At 57.0% G+C, this 17831-nt stretch overlaps 1 protein-coding gene and 1 long non-coding RNA gene across 3 annotated transcripts in view; both read right to left on the bottom strand.

Annotated features, from left to right (window-relative positions):
• The window catches only part of LOC125964591 (uncharacterized), a 40395-nt gene extending 22745 nt beyond the window's left edge, over positions 1-17650 (bottom strand). The window contains exon 1 of the long non-coding RNA XR_007477734.1: positions 4626-17650. This is a non-coding gene — a long non-coding RNA (uncharacterized LOC125964591). The remainder of the gene's footprint in view (positions 1-4625) is intronic.
• Positions 1-17831, bottom strand: part of LMX1B (LIM homeobox transcription factor 1 beta) — an 83915-nt gene that overhangs the window by 49059 nt on the left and 17025 nt on the right. The gene's annotated exons all lie outside the window — the stretch shown is intronic.

Here is a 17831-nt window from a genome sequence, read left to right as displayed (position 1 = left end):
CGCCTTCGAGGGAGGCCCAGGAGTCTCGAGGCCTCCTTAATGCGCCCATAACTCATTCCCTGGGTTCACTAATGTTCCCGGCTCTTAGTGCTGAGCACAGCTAAGCAAACTACAAAATATTCCTCTGACTCAACAATCAATTTCCATATTGTTATAAATGGAGTCCATGCCTACCGCCACGGTTCATTTTTCTTCAAGGGCCTTTCTTTCCCCCCTTCCTTCTCTTTACCCAGTACAGTGAGGAAGTCATTACCGAGTGTTATGAGTTTCACAACGTGCTGAAAAAATAAAAATGCATACCACATCGCGTCAGGGCCACATGCTGGAAAGCTGCCTTTCCCATCACCCAAGGAGCTGCCAGGGTCAGGAGAGCAGGAGGGGGAGGACAGAGATGACAGCTCCCTGGAGACAGCAGGATGGAGGGTTGGGGGCAGGTATCGGATCTCTGGGGAGAGAAGTCTGTGTCCCCATGAGCTCACGCAGTCCTTTCCCAGGACTGCCCTGGGGGGGCTGCTCCGAAGGACGCAGGGTAGGCTCGTGAGGCTGGGCCTGGGGTTGTGTGAGACCTCTGGGCTTCCCCAAGAGGCTGGCATCCTCATGCACGGGCAGGGCTTCAGAGTCCTGAGCCGGCGCCCCAAGCCCTGAGCCTCCTCTTGGTGTGGCTTCCTGCGGGGATCAGTCAGATCATGGATCCCCCAACCAAGGCACGCAACACTTCAGCCCCCTGGAGCCACTGACCAGTCCCCGGACCAGGCAGAAGCCACTCCGTATCTGTGGGTGTTTGCCTTTCCCCGCAGGTCCATCTGGTGGTCCCCTGCGCTCCCAATCCACGGCCACATCCACTTGTGCATCTGTGCAAAGTTACTGCGCAAGGATGTTCACCATGGCAGTGTTGGTAATAGTGAAAATCAGATGCAAACCCCTTGTTTATCGTTAGGGGCTGGTTAAAGGAACTCCGGGCCACAGCACAGTGAAGATGGGGCACCAACAGGAAAGGAACTGCCCAGTAAGTGAAGAATGCAAGTTGCCAAAGAGTATGTGCAGCACAATTCCATTCTATCCCAAAGTAATGCGCGTAGAACTGAACATAACTGTGTAGAACGTGTCGGGAGGAATCTGTCCCACCTCTAAGGGAGTTCATCCCCAAGGGGAGGGGGCAGGAGGTGGGGAGAGAGCTTTTCCTTCTTTGCTTAGACATTCTATATTTGAATTTTTCCTAGCATGTATTGCTTTGGTAATGATAATAACATTACAAGGATAGTTGTTCAAAAGAGTAATAAGCCCATTAGGTTCCTCTTACCTAAGACCTTCCCTGACCCACCAAAGCGAAATGTGTTTGTCCTTCCTTTTAGCAAACCCCGAACCTTGACTCAGGTGCTATCGGGGCACATATCACAGTCTGTCTGTGTCCCCCGCTTTAAACTGTGACTTTGTTCAATTCACCTCAGCAACTGCATAGCCAGCATGAGGTGTGAGTGTGCCCCCCCTGCCCCCCACCAAGGGTAGGGACCTTGCCTGCAGTGTCCCAGCACTAGGGCGGGGTCTGGCACAGGGGAGGAGCTCAAGAAGTATGTGTGGACTAGACCAGAAGTTTGATTGTGGGATCACTGGCTCTAAGAGCCGGAATCTGCTCATCCCCCAGAAATGGAACCCAAGGGGCTTGTCTTAACAGATGTCCACACTGGCCCTGGACTCATGGGACTGGGGTCTGCTGCACCTAATCACCAGTTTCCCCCACTGGGCTGTGAGTCCATGAGGGTAGGCTACGTGTGTAGGTTTCACTGCCATGTCTTCATTTGTCTAACATGGGGTCTGGTATGGAGTGAACTCTCAGTAAATATTGGATGGATGGGTGGGTGGATTCAGGGAGGGATGGAAGGATGTGTGGACAGAGGACAGATAGGCAGACAGATGGGTAGATAGATAGGTGGGTGTGTGGACGGATGAACAGATGGATGGGTGAATAAATGAATGGGTGGACAGATGGCTGGCTGGCTAGATGGACAGGTGGGTGGATGGATGGAAAGGGTGGGGTGGATGGATAAGTGAGATAAGAGGGGTCAGCATACCTTCCTGCCATCCACATTCTACTCTGGGGCGTCACCCCGTATCACAGGGGAGAAAATTGAGGGTCTCTTCCTCTTTTCAATAGGAAGAATAGAGTTTAGCCCAATGTTTTGCCCCACTCACACTGCCAAGAAGCCAGGAATCTCTGGCCTCAAATGAGAAGAACTGAGCCAAGATTCTAACACTCTCCCCTGGGTCAATAATCCACTCAGGAAATCCTTACCGAATGCGTACCAGGCTCCAGGGACTGTACTAAGTGTGCAGAACAGGCCAGGGCAGGCCCTGCCCTCATGGCGCTCCCACCCCAGAGCTACAGTGTTTCCCTAAAGTCCCTCTCGCATTGGTACACCCTCCCTGAAGCAGTTGGGGTGCTCCCTTGCTCAAAACCCCTCTGGACTCTACAGTCAACTCCAACTCTTAACCACGGAACCGAGAATTCTGAGGACAAGCCCACTTGCCCTCTAGCTCCACTTGGAGCCATTCTCCACCAGCATCATGCCCTGTCCTCCCTTCCTGTGGCTCAAGGGCCCTGGGGAGCCGATCGTCCACCCTTCAGCCTTGTGAGCACCATCTCTGAGTTAAAGGGTCTATGTAATTGCCTTCTCCGGGGATCTCCCGGGCCGCCCTGTATGCTTGTGTAGGTTGTTCACTGAACAGGATGCTCCTCAGAGCGGGGAGTGGGTTGAAATTCAGTCTGTGCTCTGCTTGCCAAGCATGTACCATGTGGGGAGGGCTGGGTTAGACGTGGTTCTGCTCCCTGCTGGGCCACAGGGCATCCCTCAAGCACAGCAGGGATCACCCTGGGTTTGGTACCACCAGTGTCCATATCTGTCTCCCCTATCAGACTGGGGGCTCCCCGAGGACAGGGTCCCGGTCTGAGCCCTCCCTGTGTCCCTCCACAAGGCCAACTGGGCCCAGAGGAGGTGCCGATAGGGGTCTGCCTAGGGCCAGGTGCCGAGTTCTGGAGCGAGGTGCCCGCTGGGTGGGGGGCTGTGCCTATTTGAGAGGTGGGCTCCCTGGACTGAGGAAGGCTCTTCAATGGGACCTCCGGGGGGTGGGGGTGACCCAGCCACGTGAACACAAATTGGGAGCGAGCCGGAAGAATGCAGCGAGGGCAATGCCTGCTGCCGGTGGGGCCAGGTGGGCTGGGAGGGCAGGAGAAGCCCCCGGGACCCCATCCCTGACAGCTCTCGTCAGGGATTCTGAGGAACTCAACGTAACTGCCGAAAGGGCCTGTCTTGCCCCAGAGAATCCCAAGTGAAACCTGCCCATCTCCACCTGACTCAGGAAGGTTCACCAGGAACTGCCCTCAGCAGACATGAAGCCCGGCTGAGTGAGCACCTGAGTCTCCCGGCACAGGCACCCCGCATGGTGGGCAGTGGTCAAACGAAGTTCAGGAAAGGAAGCTGAGGCTCAGGGAGGGGCAGGCGCTCGCCCCAGGTCCCACAGCCAGGAAGTGGCAGGGAAGGATTCTCACCCAGTTCAGCTGGAGGGCAAAGCCACTCCCCCTCCCGCCCTGTCACAGCGAGGGCCCTACCCTGCCCATGTCACAACACAGTTCCAGAGATGCAGGTGGCAGAAACAGGAAGCTTCCAAAGTAAGGAATAACTGATCCCCAGAGATGGCTGTCCTGAGGGGGCAGGGGTGTCCCCATCCCAGGGAAGGGGACAGCCCAACAAGGCCCAAGGAAGTTATTTAGGGGAGGGGACTAGGCAGGGTGGGGGGAGTTAACATCTCTCCCTCCCTTTCTGTGCCTGACCCCACCATCCTCTGTCCGCCAGTGAGCTTAAATGCTGACTTGGGAGGAGCCTTCCAGTCGATCAATAGCTCACCCAACAAACAGGTTTTTCAAAACCCGCAGCTTATAGATTTCTCTCCCCATCTCATTCTTTAAACCTGACAGCTGCTGAGCTGATGGGGGACGCCCTCCAGCCGGGAAACCAATTCTGCAGATGCCCTGCTGGCAGGGTACAGGACACCGAAGGCCTGGGGAGGCCCATGCGGGCCCAAAAGCCGGCGGCCCGGTTACCTGGCAGGGTGAGATGGTCCCCACCTGGCCTCCAGATGGCCCTTTATCGGCCCAGCCTCCTCTGCCCTCAGCTGCTGGGGCAGAGGAACTGGCCTGACCTGGTGAGAATGTGGGTAGTGCGTCCGGTGATTACATCTCCAGCTTGGGAGTCAACCAGACCTGCTTTCGGGCCCCAGTTCTGCTCCTTCCTGGCTGTGAGACCTTGGCAAGTCACTTGACCTTTAGGCAAGTGGGCATAAAAGTGGTACCTATCTCATCGGGCTATCGTGACAATACCATGAGAAAACACAGTGCCTGGCAGGCAGTAAGTGTTACACAGTATTGTTTTTAGCTAATCCCAGGAGCCCTTTGCCTACCAACAAGCAGTAGAAAAAGATACGGGAGCCCAGTGACACACCTTGAGATGCCTTGGCCCTGACCCGTGGAAAAGTGCTTCATGGATAGGTGACTATAGATCCCGGGCTGCCTGGGAGGGTCCTGGTGTATATCTGTGGCCTCAGCATAATTTTTTTTTTTTTTTTTGCGGTACCTCTCACTGTTGTGGCCTCTCCCATTGCGGAGCACAGGCTCCGGACGCGCAGGCCCAGCGGCCATGGCTCACGGGCCCAGCCGCTCTGCAGCGTGCGGGATCTTCCCGGACCGGGGCATGAACCCGCGTCCCCTGCATCGGCAGGCGGACTCTCAACCACTGTGCCACCAGGGAAGCCCCCAGCATAATTATCAGTAACATCCCCTTTCACTCTGAAAGTGTCCTGGTTTGGACAATGAATGGCTTGGTCACCTAAGTTCTGATTTGCTTCACTGTGTCAGGGCCAAACAAGATGTCACTAAATCTTGTCAACAATCCAGGAGTAGGAGTTGTGCTCCCCAGTGACAGAGGAGGCGACTGAGGCTCAGAAAGGGTGTGTGGTTTGCTCAAGGGCACACAGCTGGGAAGCGACTGCGCTGTGGTCTGTGTGACTCCACTGAACTGCACTGCCTGCATCCATCCGTTCCCCTGGGATCTACTGACATGCAGTTGAAGGCTCAAGGATCAAAAGTTGGTGCTCCTGGGGGCAGACAGAGGTCTTGGGACCCCGGTTCCTCCTGCAGCCGTCTCCACACAGCCCCTCAGCCCTCCCCAGGCGGGTTACAGAGAGCAGATCCAGCTACCTGGACAGCTCCCCCCAGCCATGCACACAAGTCAGCCTGACCCAGGATAACAAGCTGTGAAGATCTTATCGGGCCCCTGATGGCGGACGCTGATGCTAGCAGGTTATCCCCCCCACTGCCCACCGTGGCCGCAGCCTCCTCCCAGGCTGGGGAATCCTGTTTTCTTTCCTAAGTGGGACATCAGATTACTCAGGTCTGATTTCACTGCTGATTGGGTCTGGGAAGGGAGGAGTCCACTTAACACCCAGACAGCTCTCAGGACAGGGTGAGGCCGAAGCGGGCTGCTTATCCATCACCTGCTGACAGTGCCCCTGTCCACACTCGGGGCCAACAGAGTTTCAATCCATTTTCCCTTCCACCCCAGGTGGGAGTTGCTGGGTGAGCAGGAAGCCAGTTTGTTTTAAACCTCCAGCCTGGGCAGGGGAGTTATCTGAGATGCCCCACAGAAGTGTTCCTTCCCCCTGTTTCCTTCTTTTATTCATTCATTCAACAGACCCTCCCCAGTGTCTGTGCTATAATGGGAGACTCTCCCTCCAGGTTATGCCAGGGCAGCATGGCACAATGGCAAAGCATGACCCGAGCTGGGTCACACAGGCTGAGCGGAGTTCGCCTGGTGAGAGAAGGGGAAAGCTATTTGGTGCAGAGGACAGTGTGGACAGGGGCACAGAGGCATGAAAGAGAGTTGAGTGTCCAGGGAAAGTGAGACTTGGGAGGTGAGAACTGGACATCTGGGGTGGGGCTGAGGGGCTGGCGATGGGACCTGAGGGGTATGTGGCAAGAAAACTATGAAAACCTTGGTATCTGGCATCCAGACCTTAATCTCTCCTGAAGGTGCCAGGAGATCTTAGAACGGCTGGAAGGAGAGGTCGAGAGTATGGGCTCTGGGCCTTCACTTGTCCATTCATGCATTTGTTCAACAATCTTTCTGGGATCTGAGGGGTGCCAGGCCCCGTTACAGCAACAGACAGACTATGAGCAGGACAGACCCAGCCCTTGCCCTGTCAGGCCTCTGAGGCTGGCTGGGGACACATACATGAACACAATTCGGTGGCATGAGACACAAAAGAAAGCTATGGAATAATATAATTGTTCTAATTGGAAGGGATGTTGAGGGAAAGCTTTGAGTCGTAGTAGGCCCCTAGCCGGAATGTGTCCTCTCTGATCCTCAGTTTCCTCATCCGTAAAATGGGGATAACCATGGTCCCTGCTTCATGGAGTTGTGGGGGAATGCGTGGGAAGTGCTGGCCCAGGGCCTGGCCTGGAGTAGGGACTCGTGAGCGTGAGCTCTTACTGTAACTGCTCACATTTAAGCTGCCAAGAAGCTGGCGGGGCTGGCATTGTGGACAGCAGCCATGCAGAAGATGGACTGGACATGGCAGAAACCTGGGAGAGGTGGCAGGGTTAGAATCCCCCAGGAGGATGGGAAGGACAGCCATTCCTTTCCAAAAGGTACAGAATTCTCCCCAAGACAGAAGCCAACCACGGTGCCTGAGCCAGCAGCCCTGTGGATTATGGGGGTAGCCTGGGCCAGGGACAGAAACCAGGGTCAGCTGTGCTGAGGAGGAGGGCCCCCGCTAGGTGGGGACAGCTCTCCCGGCGCAGACATGCCCAGCCTGGCCCTGGGAAGAACGTACTATCAGGCTCGTGGTCAAGACCGGCGCTTCTGAAGCGACACGCACCTGGGTTCCTGTTCTGGCCCTGCCATCACTGTGGCCTCGGGCAGGTGTTGTGAAACTCTCAGAGCCTCAGTCTATGCCTCTGTGAAACGGGGATGACACGATGGTGCCTGCGCTTCCTGCGGATGCGATGAGATGATGCATGCAAAGTGCTCAGCGTGCTGTTCGGCACACAGTGGGTGTCCAGTAAAGCGCAGCCGGGTTAGTTCTGCATCTCCACACAACCGGACTCCAGGTCCCCTTGTGCTCCAGGAAGGGGCACCTTCCAAACCAGAACTTGGGGTCTGCAGGCTGCAGGGAGCCTGGACAGACCCTCTGGAAGGCCCGAGGATGCGCTCCCTCCTTGCTCTCTGGGCCAGGCTGCCGGGCCTGCCCCGTGGCGCCTGGGAACCCAGGACACAGGAACTCCGCCTACCCGCCTTGGACCGTCTTCCCTGCCCACTTCCAGGCACGCCACTTGCAAGAGCTTCCTGAGCTTTTCTGGACTCCTTTTCCCCAGAAGATGTTTTTAGAAAATCTAGGGCATTTGCTGGTAGACCAGCCCCAGCTGTCCTGCTACAGGCGGGCAGCTCCCAGCAGTAGGCTCTCCCAGTGTCCTCCATGGCTGTACCCCACTAACCAAGGGCAGAAGGCCCCTCCTGCCCAGAGCTCAGCCTGTGGACTCACTGTCAGGAAAGAAAGTGGCTCAGCTCAGGGGGACTGCCCCAAGGAGGTGAGGGTCCTCCACCTTGCTCCGTGGACCTCAGCTTCCTCTCTGCTCTAGTCCAGCCTTGAAAAGAACCAGCACGGCCTCCAGCAACCCAGGTCTGGGCTATGGGGCAGCCAGGGCCTGCCCTGGCCATGCGCCCATGCCTAGCCTTCCCAAGGAGGCCAGGAAGGAGAGGTGCATGCAGGGGCCGAAGTGGGGACTGCCCTGACCTGAGACTTGGAACTTGACACATTTGGTGAATGTGGCTGAGGCCCCACAAGAACGTGTCACACAGATGACAGGCAGGTCACAAAATCACCCCTGGTCTCAAAGTCCCAGGACTGGTACAGCCCCTGCCCTCAGATACAGGCCACAAAAACTGGTGGCAGTGGTAGGGCTGGCCTCCCTGACTCTGCAGCTGCTCAAAACTGGACAGGGCAGTGACCTAAAGCCACTCAGAGAGGTCTTATGACAAGGCCTACAGGCCACGGGGCTCAGGGCAGCAGGAGCAAAGGACTGCGTGCTGGGCCCTCTGCCTGAGCCCCGGGCACCACCAAGAGCTCCCCTACATCTGAGCCCCAGCTCCCCACACCAGCATCAGAGGTCACCACCCCGAGGCGGGCAGGCACCTGGGCTCCACGGCTCAAAGGGACATCTCCCTTCAACGGACACGTCCCTAAACATATACAGGGTGTGTTCTGTTCTCTTTTTTCTATACATTGGACTCTACAATCTGGGCCATCCCACCACCCGCATTAACTGCGTTAAGAGGAATTATAAAAAGAAATCAAATTTCCCATAGCATTTGAACGCCATTAAAATGCCAAACAATAAACTACCAGGCTGCAAATTAGATCAGTGGAAATATCAAACACATTGAGGTATAAAATCCGTAATTGCATTCAGTGGCGGCCATCCCTGGAGAGGCCCTGCTAAAGATCATCACACCCCACATATGAGAAGCTATTGACAGAAGAATAAAAATCGACAGGCCAACCGAATAAACCGCACAGGCTTCATTAAATATTCAGCAACAGAAATTTGACTATCCTGGACCTCTCCCCTTGGTCCCATCCGGAGCCCTTCCCTGCCCAGCTGGGGGCTCAGCCCCTGGCCCGCCCCAGATACCAGAGGAGGGGGTCAAGTGAGGGTGGTCGGAAGCGGGCTGAGGCTACAGCAAAAATGGGGGGGGCTCCACCAGGATTATTATTGTTGGGCGGGTGTTATTAGCTTTCACCCTGGAGTAGGTGTCCCCTCCCCCCCCAAGTCTTTAATTAGGTCATTACAGGGGTAATTTCCAGGGAGGTTTTAACTCCTTAGGAGCTGAAGAGCCTCCAGCCTGAGCCACATGCCCGGCAGGGTTTAGGGCTTGGCCCTCCGGGTGGGTAAGAGTGGGGGACGGTCCCTGAATCCGGGGCAAGGCTTTGCTGGGGGCCCTCGGAGGATCGGGTTCACCTGCCCTCCCTCCCCCGCAACAGAGGAGCCTCCCTTGCCCAAACCTGGTGGGCCGGCCCCGGATTCAGGGGGACCCTCATCGGGTAAAGCGGGACCCCAGCCCCGCTGGGCTCCAGCCCACGGGGACCCCGCCCTCCGCAGGGTGGCTCCTGGCTCTGGGCCCCGCTCCGCCCAGCCAGCCCTTTGCTCTCCCCTAGCGCCCCTCCTGGTTCTCTCCTCTCCACTCCTCTTTTCCAACCATCTCTCCCTTCCCCTCCTCTCCTCCCGGCCTCTCCTAGTCCCTTCCTCTCCTCATTCCTTTCCTCTCCAATGATCCTCCAACTCTCTTTCCCCTCCCCTCCCCTCTCTCCTCCCCGGATCTGTCCCCTCCCCTCGCACCTAGGGGCCCCCTGCCATGTATAATGCATGCAGTGGAAGCACCCAATAGGATTAGGCACCTCCGCCCGTCTTTGCGGAGAGAAAGTTTATGTAAATGACTGATGACAGCGCTATTGTGTGAGGAATATCAATGGAGTAATTACAGTTACATCGGGCGCCCGCGCCGCCGGCCCGTGTTAATTTTTCACCGGCTCCCCCGGGAGAGATCGGAGCGCGCTCCGAAGAGCACAGCTAATAATGGGAGCTTGGAGCCGCCGCTGCGCCACGCGCCCTGAGGTCTTTCTGAGCAGACTGCTAAGCACTGGCTGTCTCCCCGGAGAGCCGAGAACAGAGATAAAATGATTAAAAACTGCCAAGCGGGCCTGGCAATCACTCGCTCCGCTGTCAGCCCCAGACAAGACAAATCTCTGCGATTTTTCTCTTCCCTCCTCTCCCTTTGTGAGCCCCTGAGCTGGGACGTGGGGGGCCGGGTGGGGTCAGGGTCACGTCCCTGGGGTGGCCAGGCTGCCGGTGGGGCAGTGGCAGCGGTGGGAGGGCCCTGGCCTCCGGGCCGGGGGTGGGTACTGGGAGCCCTAGAGGCTCAGCCACTCGCCCCACGGGCCCGGCGGCTGGCTCCGCTCGCTCCTCCTGGGGAAACTCGGTCACACCTGTTGGGGGCCACAGGCTGGGGCACACCTGTGAGGACACACACCAGTTGGGGCACATCCACTGGAGTGCACCTGCCGTGACCCACCTGCCAGGGACACCAGCAGGGGCTCACCTGGGCTGGGGGCTCCTTGGGCTTCCAGGCACCTGCCCCCTGCCCCGGCCCTGTGCCGTTTGACCCCTTTCCCTGTGTTTCCAGGCCCTGAGGCCCCAGCCTGGGCACCCTGATGAGGCTCCTTGACCATAGACCCAAAGTAGACCCCCAGGCAGGGCCATGGAACAGGAGGGGGGAGTGTCTGTCTCCGCCCAGGGTCTGGGTCTGACCTCCGGGGAGGGTGTCCCAGTATCCACACCTTTGGCCCGGGAGCTAAGCCTGGGCCCAGCACCTGAGAAGAGAGAGGAGGGAGAGAGGAAGAGGAGGAAGGGGCCTGAGAGGAGCTGCCGACTATTCCCAGCTGGGAAGGGAGTGAGGAGGGCGCTGCCGGCCCGCTGCCGCTGCCGGCAGCCCCAGAGCACCATCCGTCATCACACCCCACCCTCCACCCTCCTGACCCTGGCAAAAGTGAGAGGAAATTCTTGCCAAAACCTGGGCTGGGCTCTTAGAGCTGTGGCCATGGACGTCACACACCAGGAGGGGCCATCTGCCGCTCCACCCATCGCACCCAATCCCTGTGTCCAAACACACACAGACACACACACACGCAGTGCCCTCACTGACATGTGTGTACGCCCTCCCTGTGTCCTGCCATATCAGCCCGCTGTGGCCAACACCCACACCTACACACGGCATCCCCCCATGTGACACGTGCACACACCACCCGCCATGGAATTACCCATGTCAACACACACACACGGAGACACACTTGTGCCAGCATGCCCTCCCACGCTGACACACACAGGCACAGGCAGACAGGTATAAACATGTGTGCACCCTGAGACCTGAGCTCAGTGACACGGTGACGGGTAGGCACACTGTCACGGGCACACAGGACGACGTGCAGGCACACAGCACGCCCAGACGCACAGCACGCCCAGACGCACAGCAGCACATGCAGGGACACACACACACACACACACACACACACACACACACACAGGCGTGTCCCTTCCCACTGCCGGCCCGCCGTATGCACTGGCATTCAGATGTAGGAGAATAAGCCAGGGTCCCCGAGGAGGCTCCGAGCTTGCCTCTCCAGATGCTGCCTGTGCCAGAGCGCTGCGCCCACCGCCCGCCACCCGCCTGCCATCAGCTCAGCCGCAGGGAGCCAGGCAGGTACTGTGGCGATCAAACTGCTCGGGACGATTTACAGCAGCGATAACCCCTTGATAGATGACATGGCACTAAAGCTAAGCGGAGGCGGAGCTGACAGCCTCTGGCCAGGGATGGGGTGTCAAGACCAGGTGGTATCTACCCAGGCTGGGCCGGTCCCACCAGCTGGCCCAAGGCTGTCTGGGGCTCTCTCAGGCAGCACAGTTGGACAGAGAGCTGCCACCTCACAAGCTGTCATGTGTGCACATACACAAATAGCCTTGAAAACACACAGGGACGTACCACCATCACTGACGGACTCACACAGATGAATGCCAGGTACATGTACACACAGACGTGGATGCCTGGTGCCTACTGACACGTGTCACCACATATTCACCGAGTTCCCCTCATGGAGCTCAGGTCTCTTGACACCCATGCAGATGCCCGTGGCCATCTGTGCTTACAGCATCTGCATTCAGTGTGCACACCTGAACACGGCCTTACAGGGCCCCCTCCCTATGTCCACAACTTCCTCTCGGGCCTCACCCTGCTCCCCCTGCAAACCACGCAGCCATCAGAGTAAATTTCCTCATTCAAATCTGACCATGACACTGCCCTCCTAGAATCCTTGCATGGCTTCCAGCGGCCCCCCAGTAAAGGCCAGACTCCTAGCACGGCCTTTAATAGCCTTTGTGACCTGACCTCTCCCTGTGCCCCCAGCACGGCCCACCTCCAGGCCCTGGCACATGCTGTCCTCCCTGCCCAAAGCTGCTCCCCTCCCCCTTTACCTGGATAATCCCTCTGCTCTCAGTGCAGACAGCTCTTCCTCCGGGAAGCCCTCCTCCACACCCCCTAGTCTGGGAGAGAAGCCCTGTCTCCAGGGTCTACCACGTCCCACTCTTCCTCCATCAGAGCCTTTCCAAGCTCCTCTTGCCCCCCACCCATTCCTGGGCCGAGGGAGTGAAATGCCTCCCACTGTCCACCACCGAAGGGCTGGCAGCCCACAGGGCAGGTGCTGGCTCAGACTGCCTGGGTTCAAATCAGGCCTTGGGCTCTCCTCCCCTCCTTTCGGGGGGAGGCAGCAACCCACCACACCAAGAGGTACAGCCCCCAGGCCTGAGTCCAAACCACCCACTTCCCAGCTGGGTGACCTCAGGGCAGCCACTTAAAACTCTCTGAGCTCCAGTTTCCTCAGCTGTAACTTCAGAGACTTTTATTGTCATTATTATTGTTATTACTGTTATTATTATTACTTTAAAAATAGCAGTTACCATTTCTTCATTTGCTGAAAATCCTGATCTGGGTTTTTGGATTGCCCAATTTATAGGTAAAGAAACGGCAGTTAAACGGCAGAAAGGAATGCGACCAAGATCAGGACCACCAGGCTCTGAAACACACACTTATTCCTTTGAACCTCCAAGGCTGGTTTTGTTTTTGTGTTTTTTGCGGTACGCGGGCCTCTCACTGTTGTGGCCTCTCCCGTCGCGGAGCACAGGCTCCGGACGCGCAGGCTCAGCGGCCATGGCTCACGGGCCCAGCCGCTCCACGGCATGTGGGATCTTCTCGGACCGGGCACAAACCCACGTCCCCTGCATCGGCAGGTGGACTCTCAACCACTGCGCCACCAGGGAAGCCCCCTCCGAGGTTTTGATGGGGTCATGTCATCAGCAATGTGCACAGAATTATTAGTATGGTCGGGGCTTGCCAGCCTCTCTGCCCAAGCAGCCCCCTCAGGCTGGAGCGCCCTCGCCCCAGCATCTCCTCTGATTGCAAGTGGGTTTTCAAAAACTTCTTGTGTCCACCTCCGCCTGTACCTGCTCCCAATCTCCCCAGTCCCAAGAGTCCACACACCCTCGTCTGTGTATGAGCCCCAGGAGGTCGTGCCTGTTCCGCATGTGACATGACAGGCGTGGGCAATGAGCGAGTGGATGACAAGCAGTTGACTGAAAGGGGAGTGGAAGGGATGGGGGAGGGCCAGAGGCTGGAGTCAGACCCGGTTGTGATGCAGCCGTGTGGTCTTGGGCAAGTTGCCCACCACTTCTGGGCCTCAGTCTCTTTACCTGTAAAATGGGAATGATAATCACACCTACCTCTCAGGTGTGTCACTGGGCTTCCTAGGGTACATGTGATAAGCTTAGCCAGAGTCTTGCATGTAGCAGGTGCTAGACCTTAAACCAAATCAGCCAAACTGCACTCACTAATCAGAGGGGAGGACAGCCAGGGACAGGGCAGGAAGGGGAGGGGAGGGAGGGGATTCTGTGCTTCACCTTCCACGCCTCCAGGCCTTGGCCCTCACTATTCACTGAGCCTGGAAAGCCCCCCTCCCGCCTCTCCCAGCTCTGTCCACATGTCCCCTGCTTAGTAAAGGCTTTCCCACCTCTCCAGGTAGCATTACTCCAGGTGCCCCATCCCTAAGGACCCTCCCCTCACCACAGCCCTCCACTCACAGGATTATCCTCAGCATCCCTGTCCTTCCCTGGCTCTGTCCCCTGTGAGGCTGGAGCTCCAGCAAGGTCTGGACCAGTTGAGTCACCTCTGTTCCCTGTGCAGGGGTGGGGGTGGGAGCAGAGATGGGGGCTGGCCCTGAGGAGGTGGGAGGGAGGGGAGAAAAGGAGCTCAGTCAGTCTCTGGAGGGCTCAGAGGGGGTAGACTGGCCTTCCTGCGGTTTGTTTTGTTAGAATTCTTATTAATAAAATGACCACAACAACAGCTGTAAGGAAACATTTTTCTTTGCTCTATTTTTTTTTGAGTGATGAGCTTTGTGCTAAGCACTTCACGTCCTCTTATGGTTAATCTTTCCAACGACCTGGAGAGGAGGGAAAGTTGCACCCATTTTACAGGTAAGGAAACTGAGGTTCAGAAAGGTCAAAGGACTCATCCAAGACAGCACTGTCACGGCATTAGGGAGGGCCTGGAGCTTGGCCCTCTGGAGCGCTAATTAAAGGGGCTGTTGTAGCAGGTGGACAACTGAAAAATGTCATGGGAACAGTCCTTAAACACCTACTATGTGCCAGGCCTGCTCCTGGCATCTGTACTTGTCTTCCCTTGGTTGGACCCCACTCCACTCAGTTCCCCAGGGCCTGCCTGGCTGGGTCTCCTCCATGCTGTCTGCCCCCTGGGTCATGAACTCCCCAAGGACAAGGCTTGCGTCTGTCTTGCTCCCCAGGCCTTCCCAGTGCCCACGCGGGCCTGGCATGGAAGGGGCTCCACTTTTGATTCTGGAATGCCATCTGTGGAGACTGGACCATCCAGGCCTCTTGACAGAGTCTGGTCACCACTGGGCAAGGAGGCTTTCCTGGTCTTGTGGTCCACCACGGAGCTTTCTGGATGCCCCCTCACAGCCCACCTGCCAGAGTCAGCTGCTCCTCCCCTGAGCTCCCCTGCGCTCCCCGACCCCAGGCACACCGGGCTGTGATGGTCCGGCTCACCTTGGGTTCATGGTGCCAGCCCAGCCCTGCCTGGAGCAGGGGTCCCTCCGGTTGGATGGGGGGTGGGCTGGCTTCCTTCTACTCTCCTTCTCTTCCCCAGACACTCACGGAGCATTTGCTTTCCTGGGATATCACAAACAGGAGCCACAGGGGGATCGGACGTCTCAGAGGCCAAACGGTGGAGAGACTGAGCTAAGCTGTGTGGCTTTGGACAGCTGGCTTCCCCTTTCTGTGCCTCAGTTTCCACATCTCTGAAATGGGAATAATAACAGACCCTGCCTCATAGACCTGTATGGGTTTAATGAAATCATTCAAGTCCTTAACTCAGTGCCTATGCAGTGTAAAGAAATAAAACCTAAAGCCCTTCACCTCTATCATGCTGTTACGATTGTGTGCAAAGAGGACCACACTGGGAGCAGACCGCCCTCTAGGAAGAGGGGGAGGGGAAGGGCTCTGCCTACTTCCTGTCTCCTAGAGGGCACAACCCACAGCCTGGGGTTTCAGGGGGAGGGGAAGAACCCTGGCCCGGCCAGAGTTCCTAGGATGGTCAGGTGTCCTCCCAATCCTCCTCCAGATCCACACTGGCTGCCATCCCACCACCATTTAGAGTCACCCACTGATGCCACTCCACACCAGGCAGCAGGCCGGGCCGCAGGGAGGCTGCACGCATCGAGATGACAGACAACCACAGCTCATTCACTCACTTGGTAGACAGACACGGAGCACCTCTCCAGTACCAGGCCCTGTGCCAGGCTTGGGGGTACCTGGGGCAGAGGTTCTCAGACCCCAGTGTGCACAGGCAACCCCAGGGACCAGCTGGGAATGCAGATACATAGGCTTCACCCTGAGAGCTGGAGTAGGAATCTGCATGTTTAACAAGCACTGCAAGACAGACCCAAGCTCCCCTCCAAGGGGAGTGGGGTGGGATGGAGAGAGCCAGGGAGACTCTGTGACACTGGTGACTCCTGTGCCAGGCCTTCAGAGGACTTCTCCAGAAGAAGATAGGACGACAGAGGCCAGGGACACATCCTGCAACAACCAGTACAGCTTGAGTAAGACCTAGATGTGGACAAGTGTCTGAGATGTGTGGGAACAGCAGGTGAGCTGGTGGCTGAGGTCAGAGAATGAGAGAAGAGGCAGGGCCTGACTGAGGAAGGCTTTGAAGGCCAAGCTGAGAGCCAGCAGGAAGAAGCCATCTGAGAACAAGCCTCGGGCCAACGGTAGAGAGGGAGGTCTCCTTAATTCCCGTAGGCCTGGTTCTAGCTTGAGCCCTCCCAGGCCTCAATTCCAAGAGCCCAGAGCCTGAGACTTGCGGACTGGGACTAGCTACATAATTTGCAGAGCCCAGCGCAAAACGAAAACACAGGGCACTTGTTCAAAACATATTAAGAATTTCACGAGGGCGACAGCAGAGCATTAAACCAAGTGCAAAGCCCTCCTAAGTGGAGGGCCCGGTTAACTTGCCCACGAAGCTGGACCTGGCCAGGACCCAGCCAAGTGGCTCACCCTTGCTGTGTCCAGCCCAGAGTGCTCAGAACATGGGGGTTCCAGTCACCCCAGCTCCAAGCCCCAGGCCCCTCTGACTCTCCCTTTGCCCACCCCCCCTCGGCCCTCAGAGCTCCCTCCTCAAGTTGGCTTGAACCTGTCCCCTCTCTAGTCCCCTCCACTGCCCTCGCCTCCCAGGTGGCAGCAGCCTCCCCCTGCCTGTCTCCAGTCTCCAATCCTGTGCACACGCTGCCAGTGTCATCTCCATAAAGTGCCTCTCCAGTCCTGTCACTCCCCTGTCCAATAACCTTCAATGGCTCCCTCCTGCCCACAGGATAAAATCCAAACCCCGTTGCATAGCTACTGGCCCCCGCCCCACTCTGCAGCCCCAAGTCCCAGCAGCCCCCAGGCAGTCCCTCCAGTCAGACTCACTGTCTCAGCCCACTTTTCTCGGCCCACCAATTTAACCCCTAATATTCCTGCTACCAGTGCCCCTACCTGGAATGCCCTCTCCAAATCCTCCTTGGCGCCAGCCTCTCACCTCACAGGCACCTGCCCAGGGTAACGCCGTACACAGACCCTTGCTGTCTTGCGTGATTAACCAGACCCCTGCTCATTGCCCTTCTCGATAACAAAAACAGCTCCCATCTACCAGGACGGCTCTTTGCATGCATCATCTCATTTAATACAACAACCGTAGAAGCTAGGGTTTTGGTTATCCCTGATTTAGCAACAAGAGAAGCTGAGGAACTCAGCTAGAGTTCACAGCTAAAAGAAGGGTCACACAGCTAGAAAAAGGCTGAGCCTGGAATCCAGCCGAGCCAGTCGAGCCACGAGCTAGTCCCCTATACTTTGTTCCAATACTAACTGAGCACCTACTACATGCCATGCCCTGTTCTAGCCGAGGCATGGTGCACACAATGAACTCTGGCAAAGAGACTGCCTGATACGTATATCCATAGCCAGATGCCTGTTCAGAACCAACACAAAGGACTATGGGAGCATCAGTAACAATATCGGCAAGAGCCACACACATAACCTGAGGACGTTTCACCTGCTTTTGCCTTTAAAATCTCATCATCACCCTAAGGCAGGTGCTTGGTCCTCAACAGACTTTGAGGGAACTGAGGCACAGACAGGGAAAGCACCTAACCCAGCGTCACACAGCTAGTAAGTGGCAGAGCCTAGATCGAACTCTGAACCCTGAAGCTCCAAAGCACTGGCATCTTTCCTCTGTCTACTTGGTTAAGAGTCTGGTTAAGTTCTCGGCCTCCCAAGGAATCAGTTCTGGGGTCACAAAATCAGAGAAGAGGCCAACATTTCCAGGCACAGGGACTGTGTTGACATGATTTCTACTTAACTCTGCCCCCACCCCCAGGACACCCATTGAGCCCAGGAGCTTAGCCAGGACCTGGCTGAGCAACTAAAAGGCCCCTAGCTGGGTTCCTGGTAACCAGCTGCCCAGGTGCACCCGTCTCTTACCTAATACCCCTCCTGACTTCCTGCCACTGAGGAGTCACCAAGCAGGGCACGTGGTTGATTCCGTGACACTCCCTGTGCCCCAGGGCAAGATGTT

This window comes from Orcinus orca, chromosome 6 (genome assembly GCF_937001465.1).
Source record: "Orcinus orca chromosome 6, mOrcOrc1.1, whole genome shotgun sequence".
In the NCBI taxonomy this organism is placed as follows: Eukaryota; Metazoa; Chordata; class Mammalia; order Artiodactyla; family Delphinidae; genus Orcinus; species Orcinus orca.
Note: the sequence above shows the minus strand (reverse complement) of the source record. Positions and strands in the feature narration are given on the sequence as shown.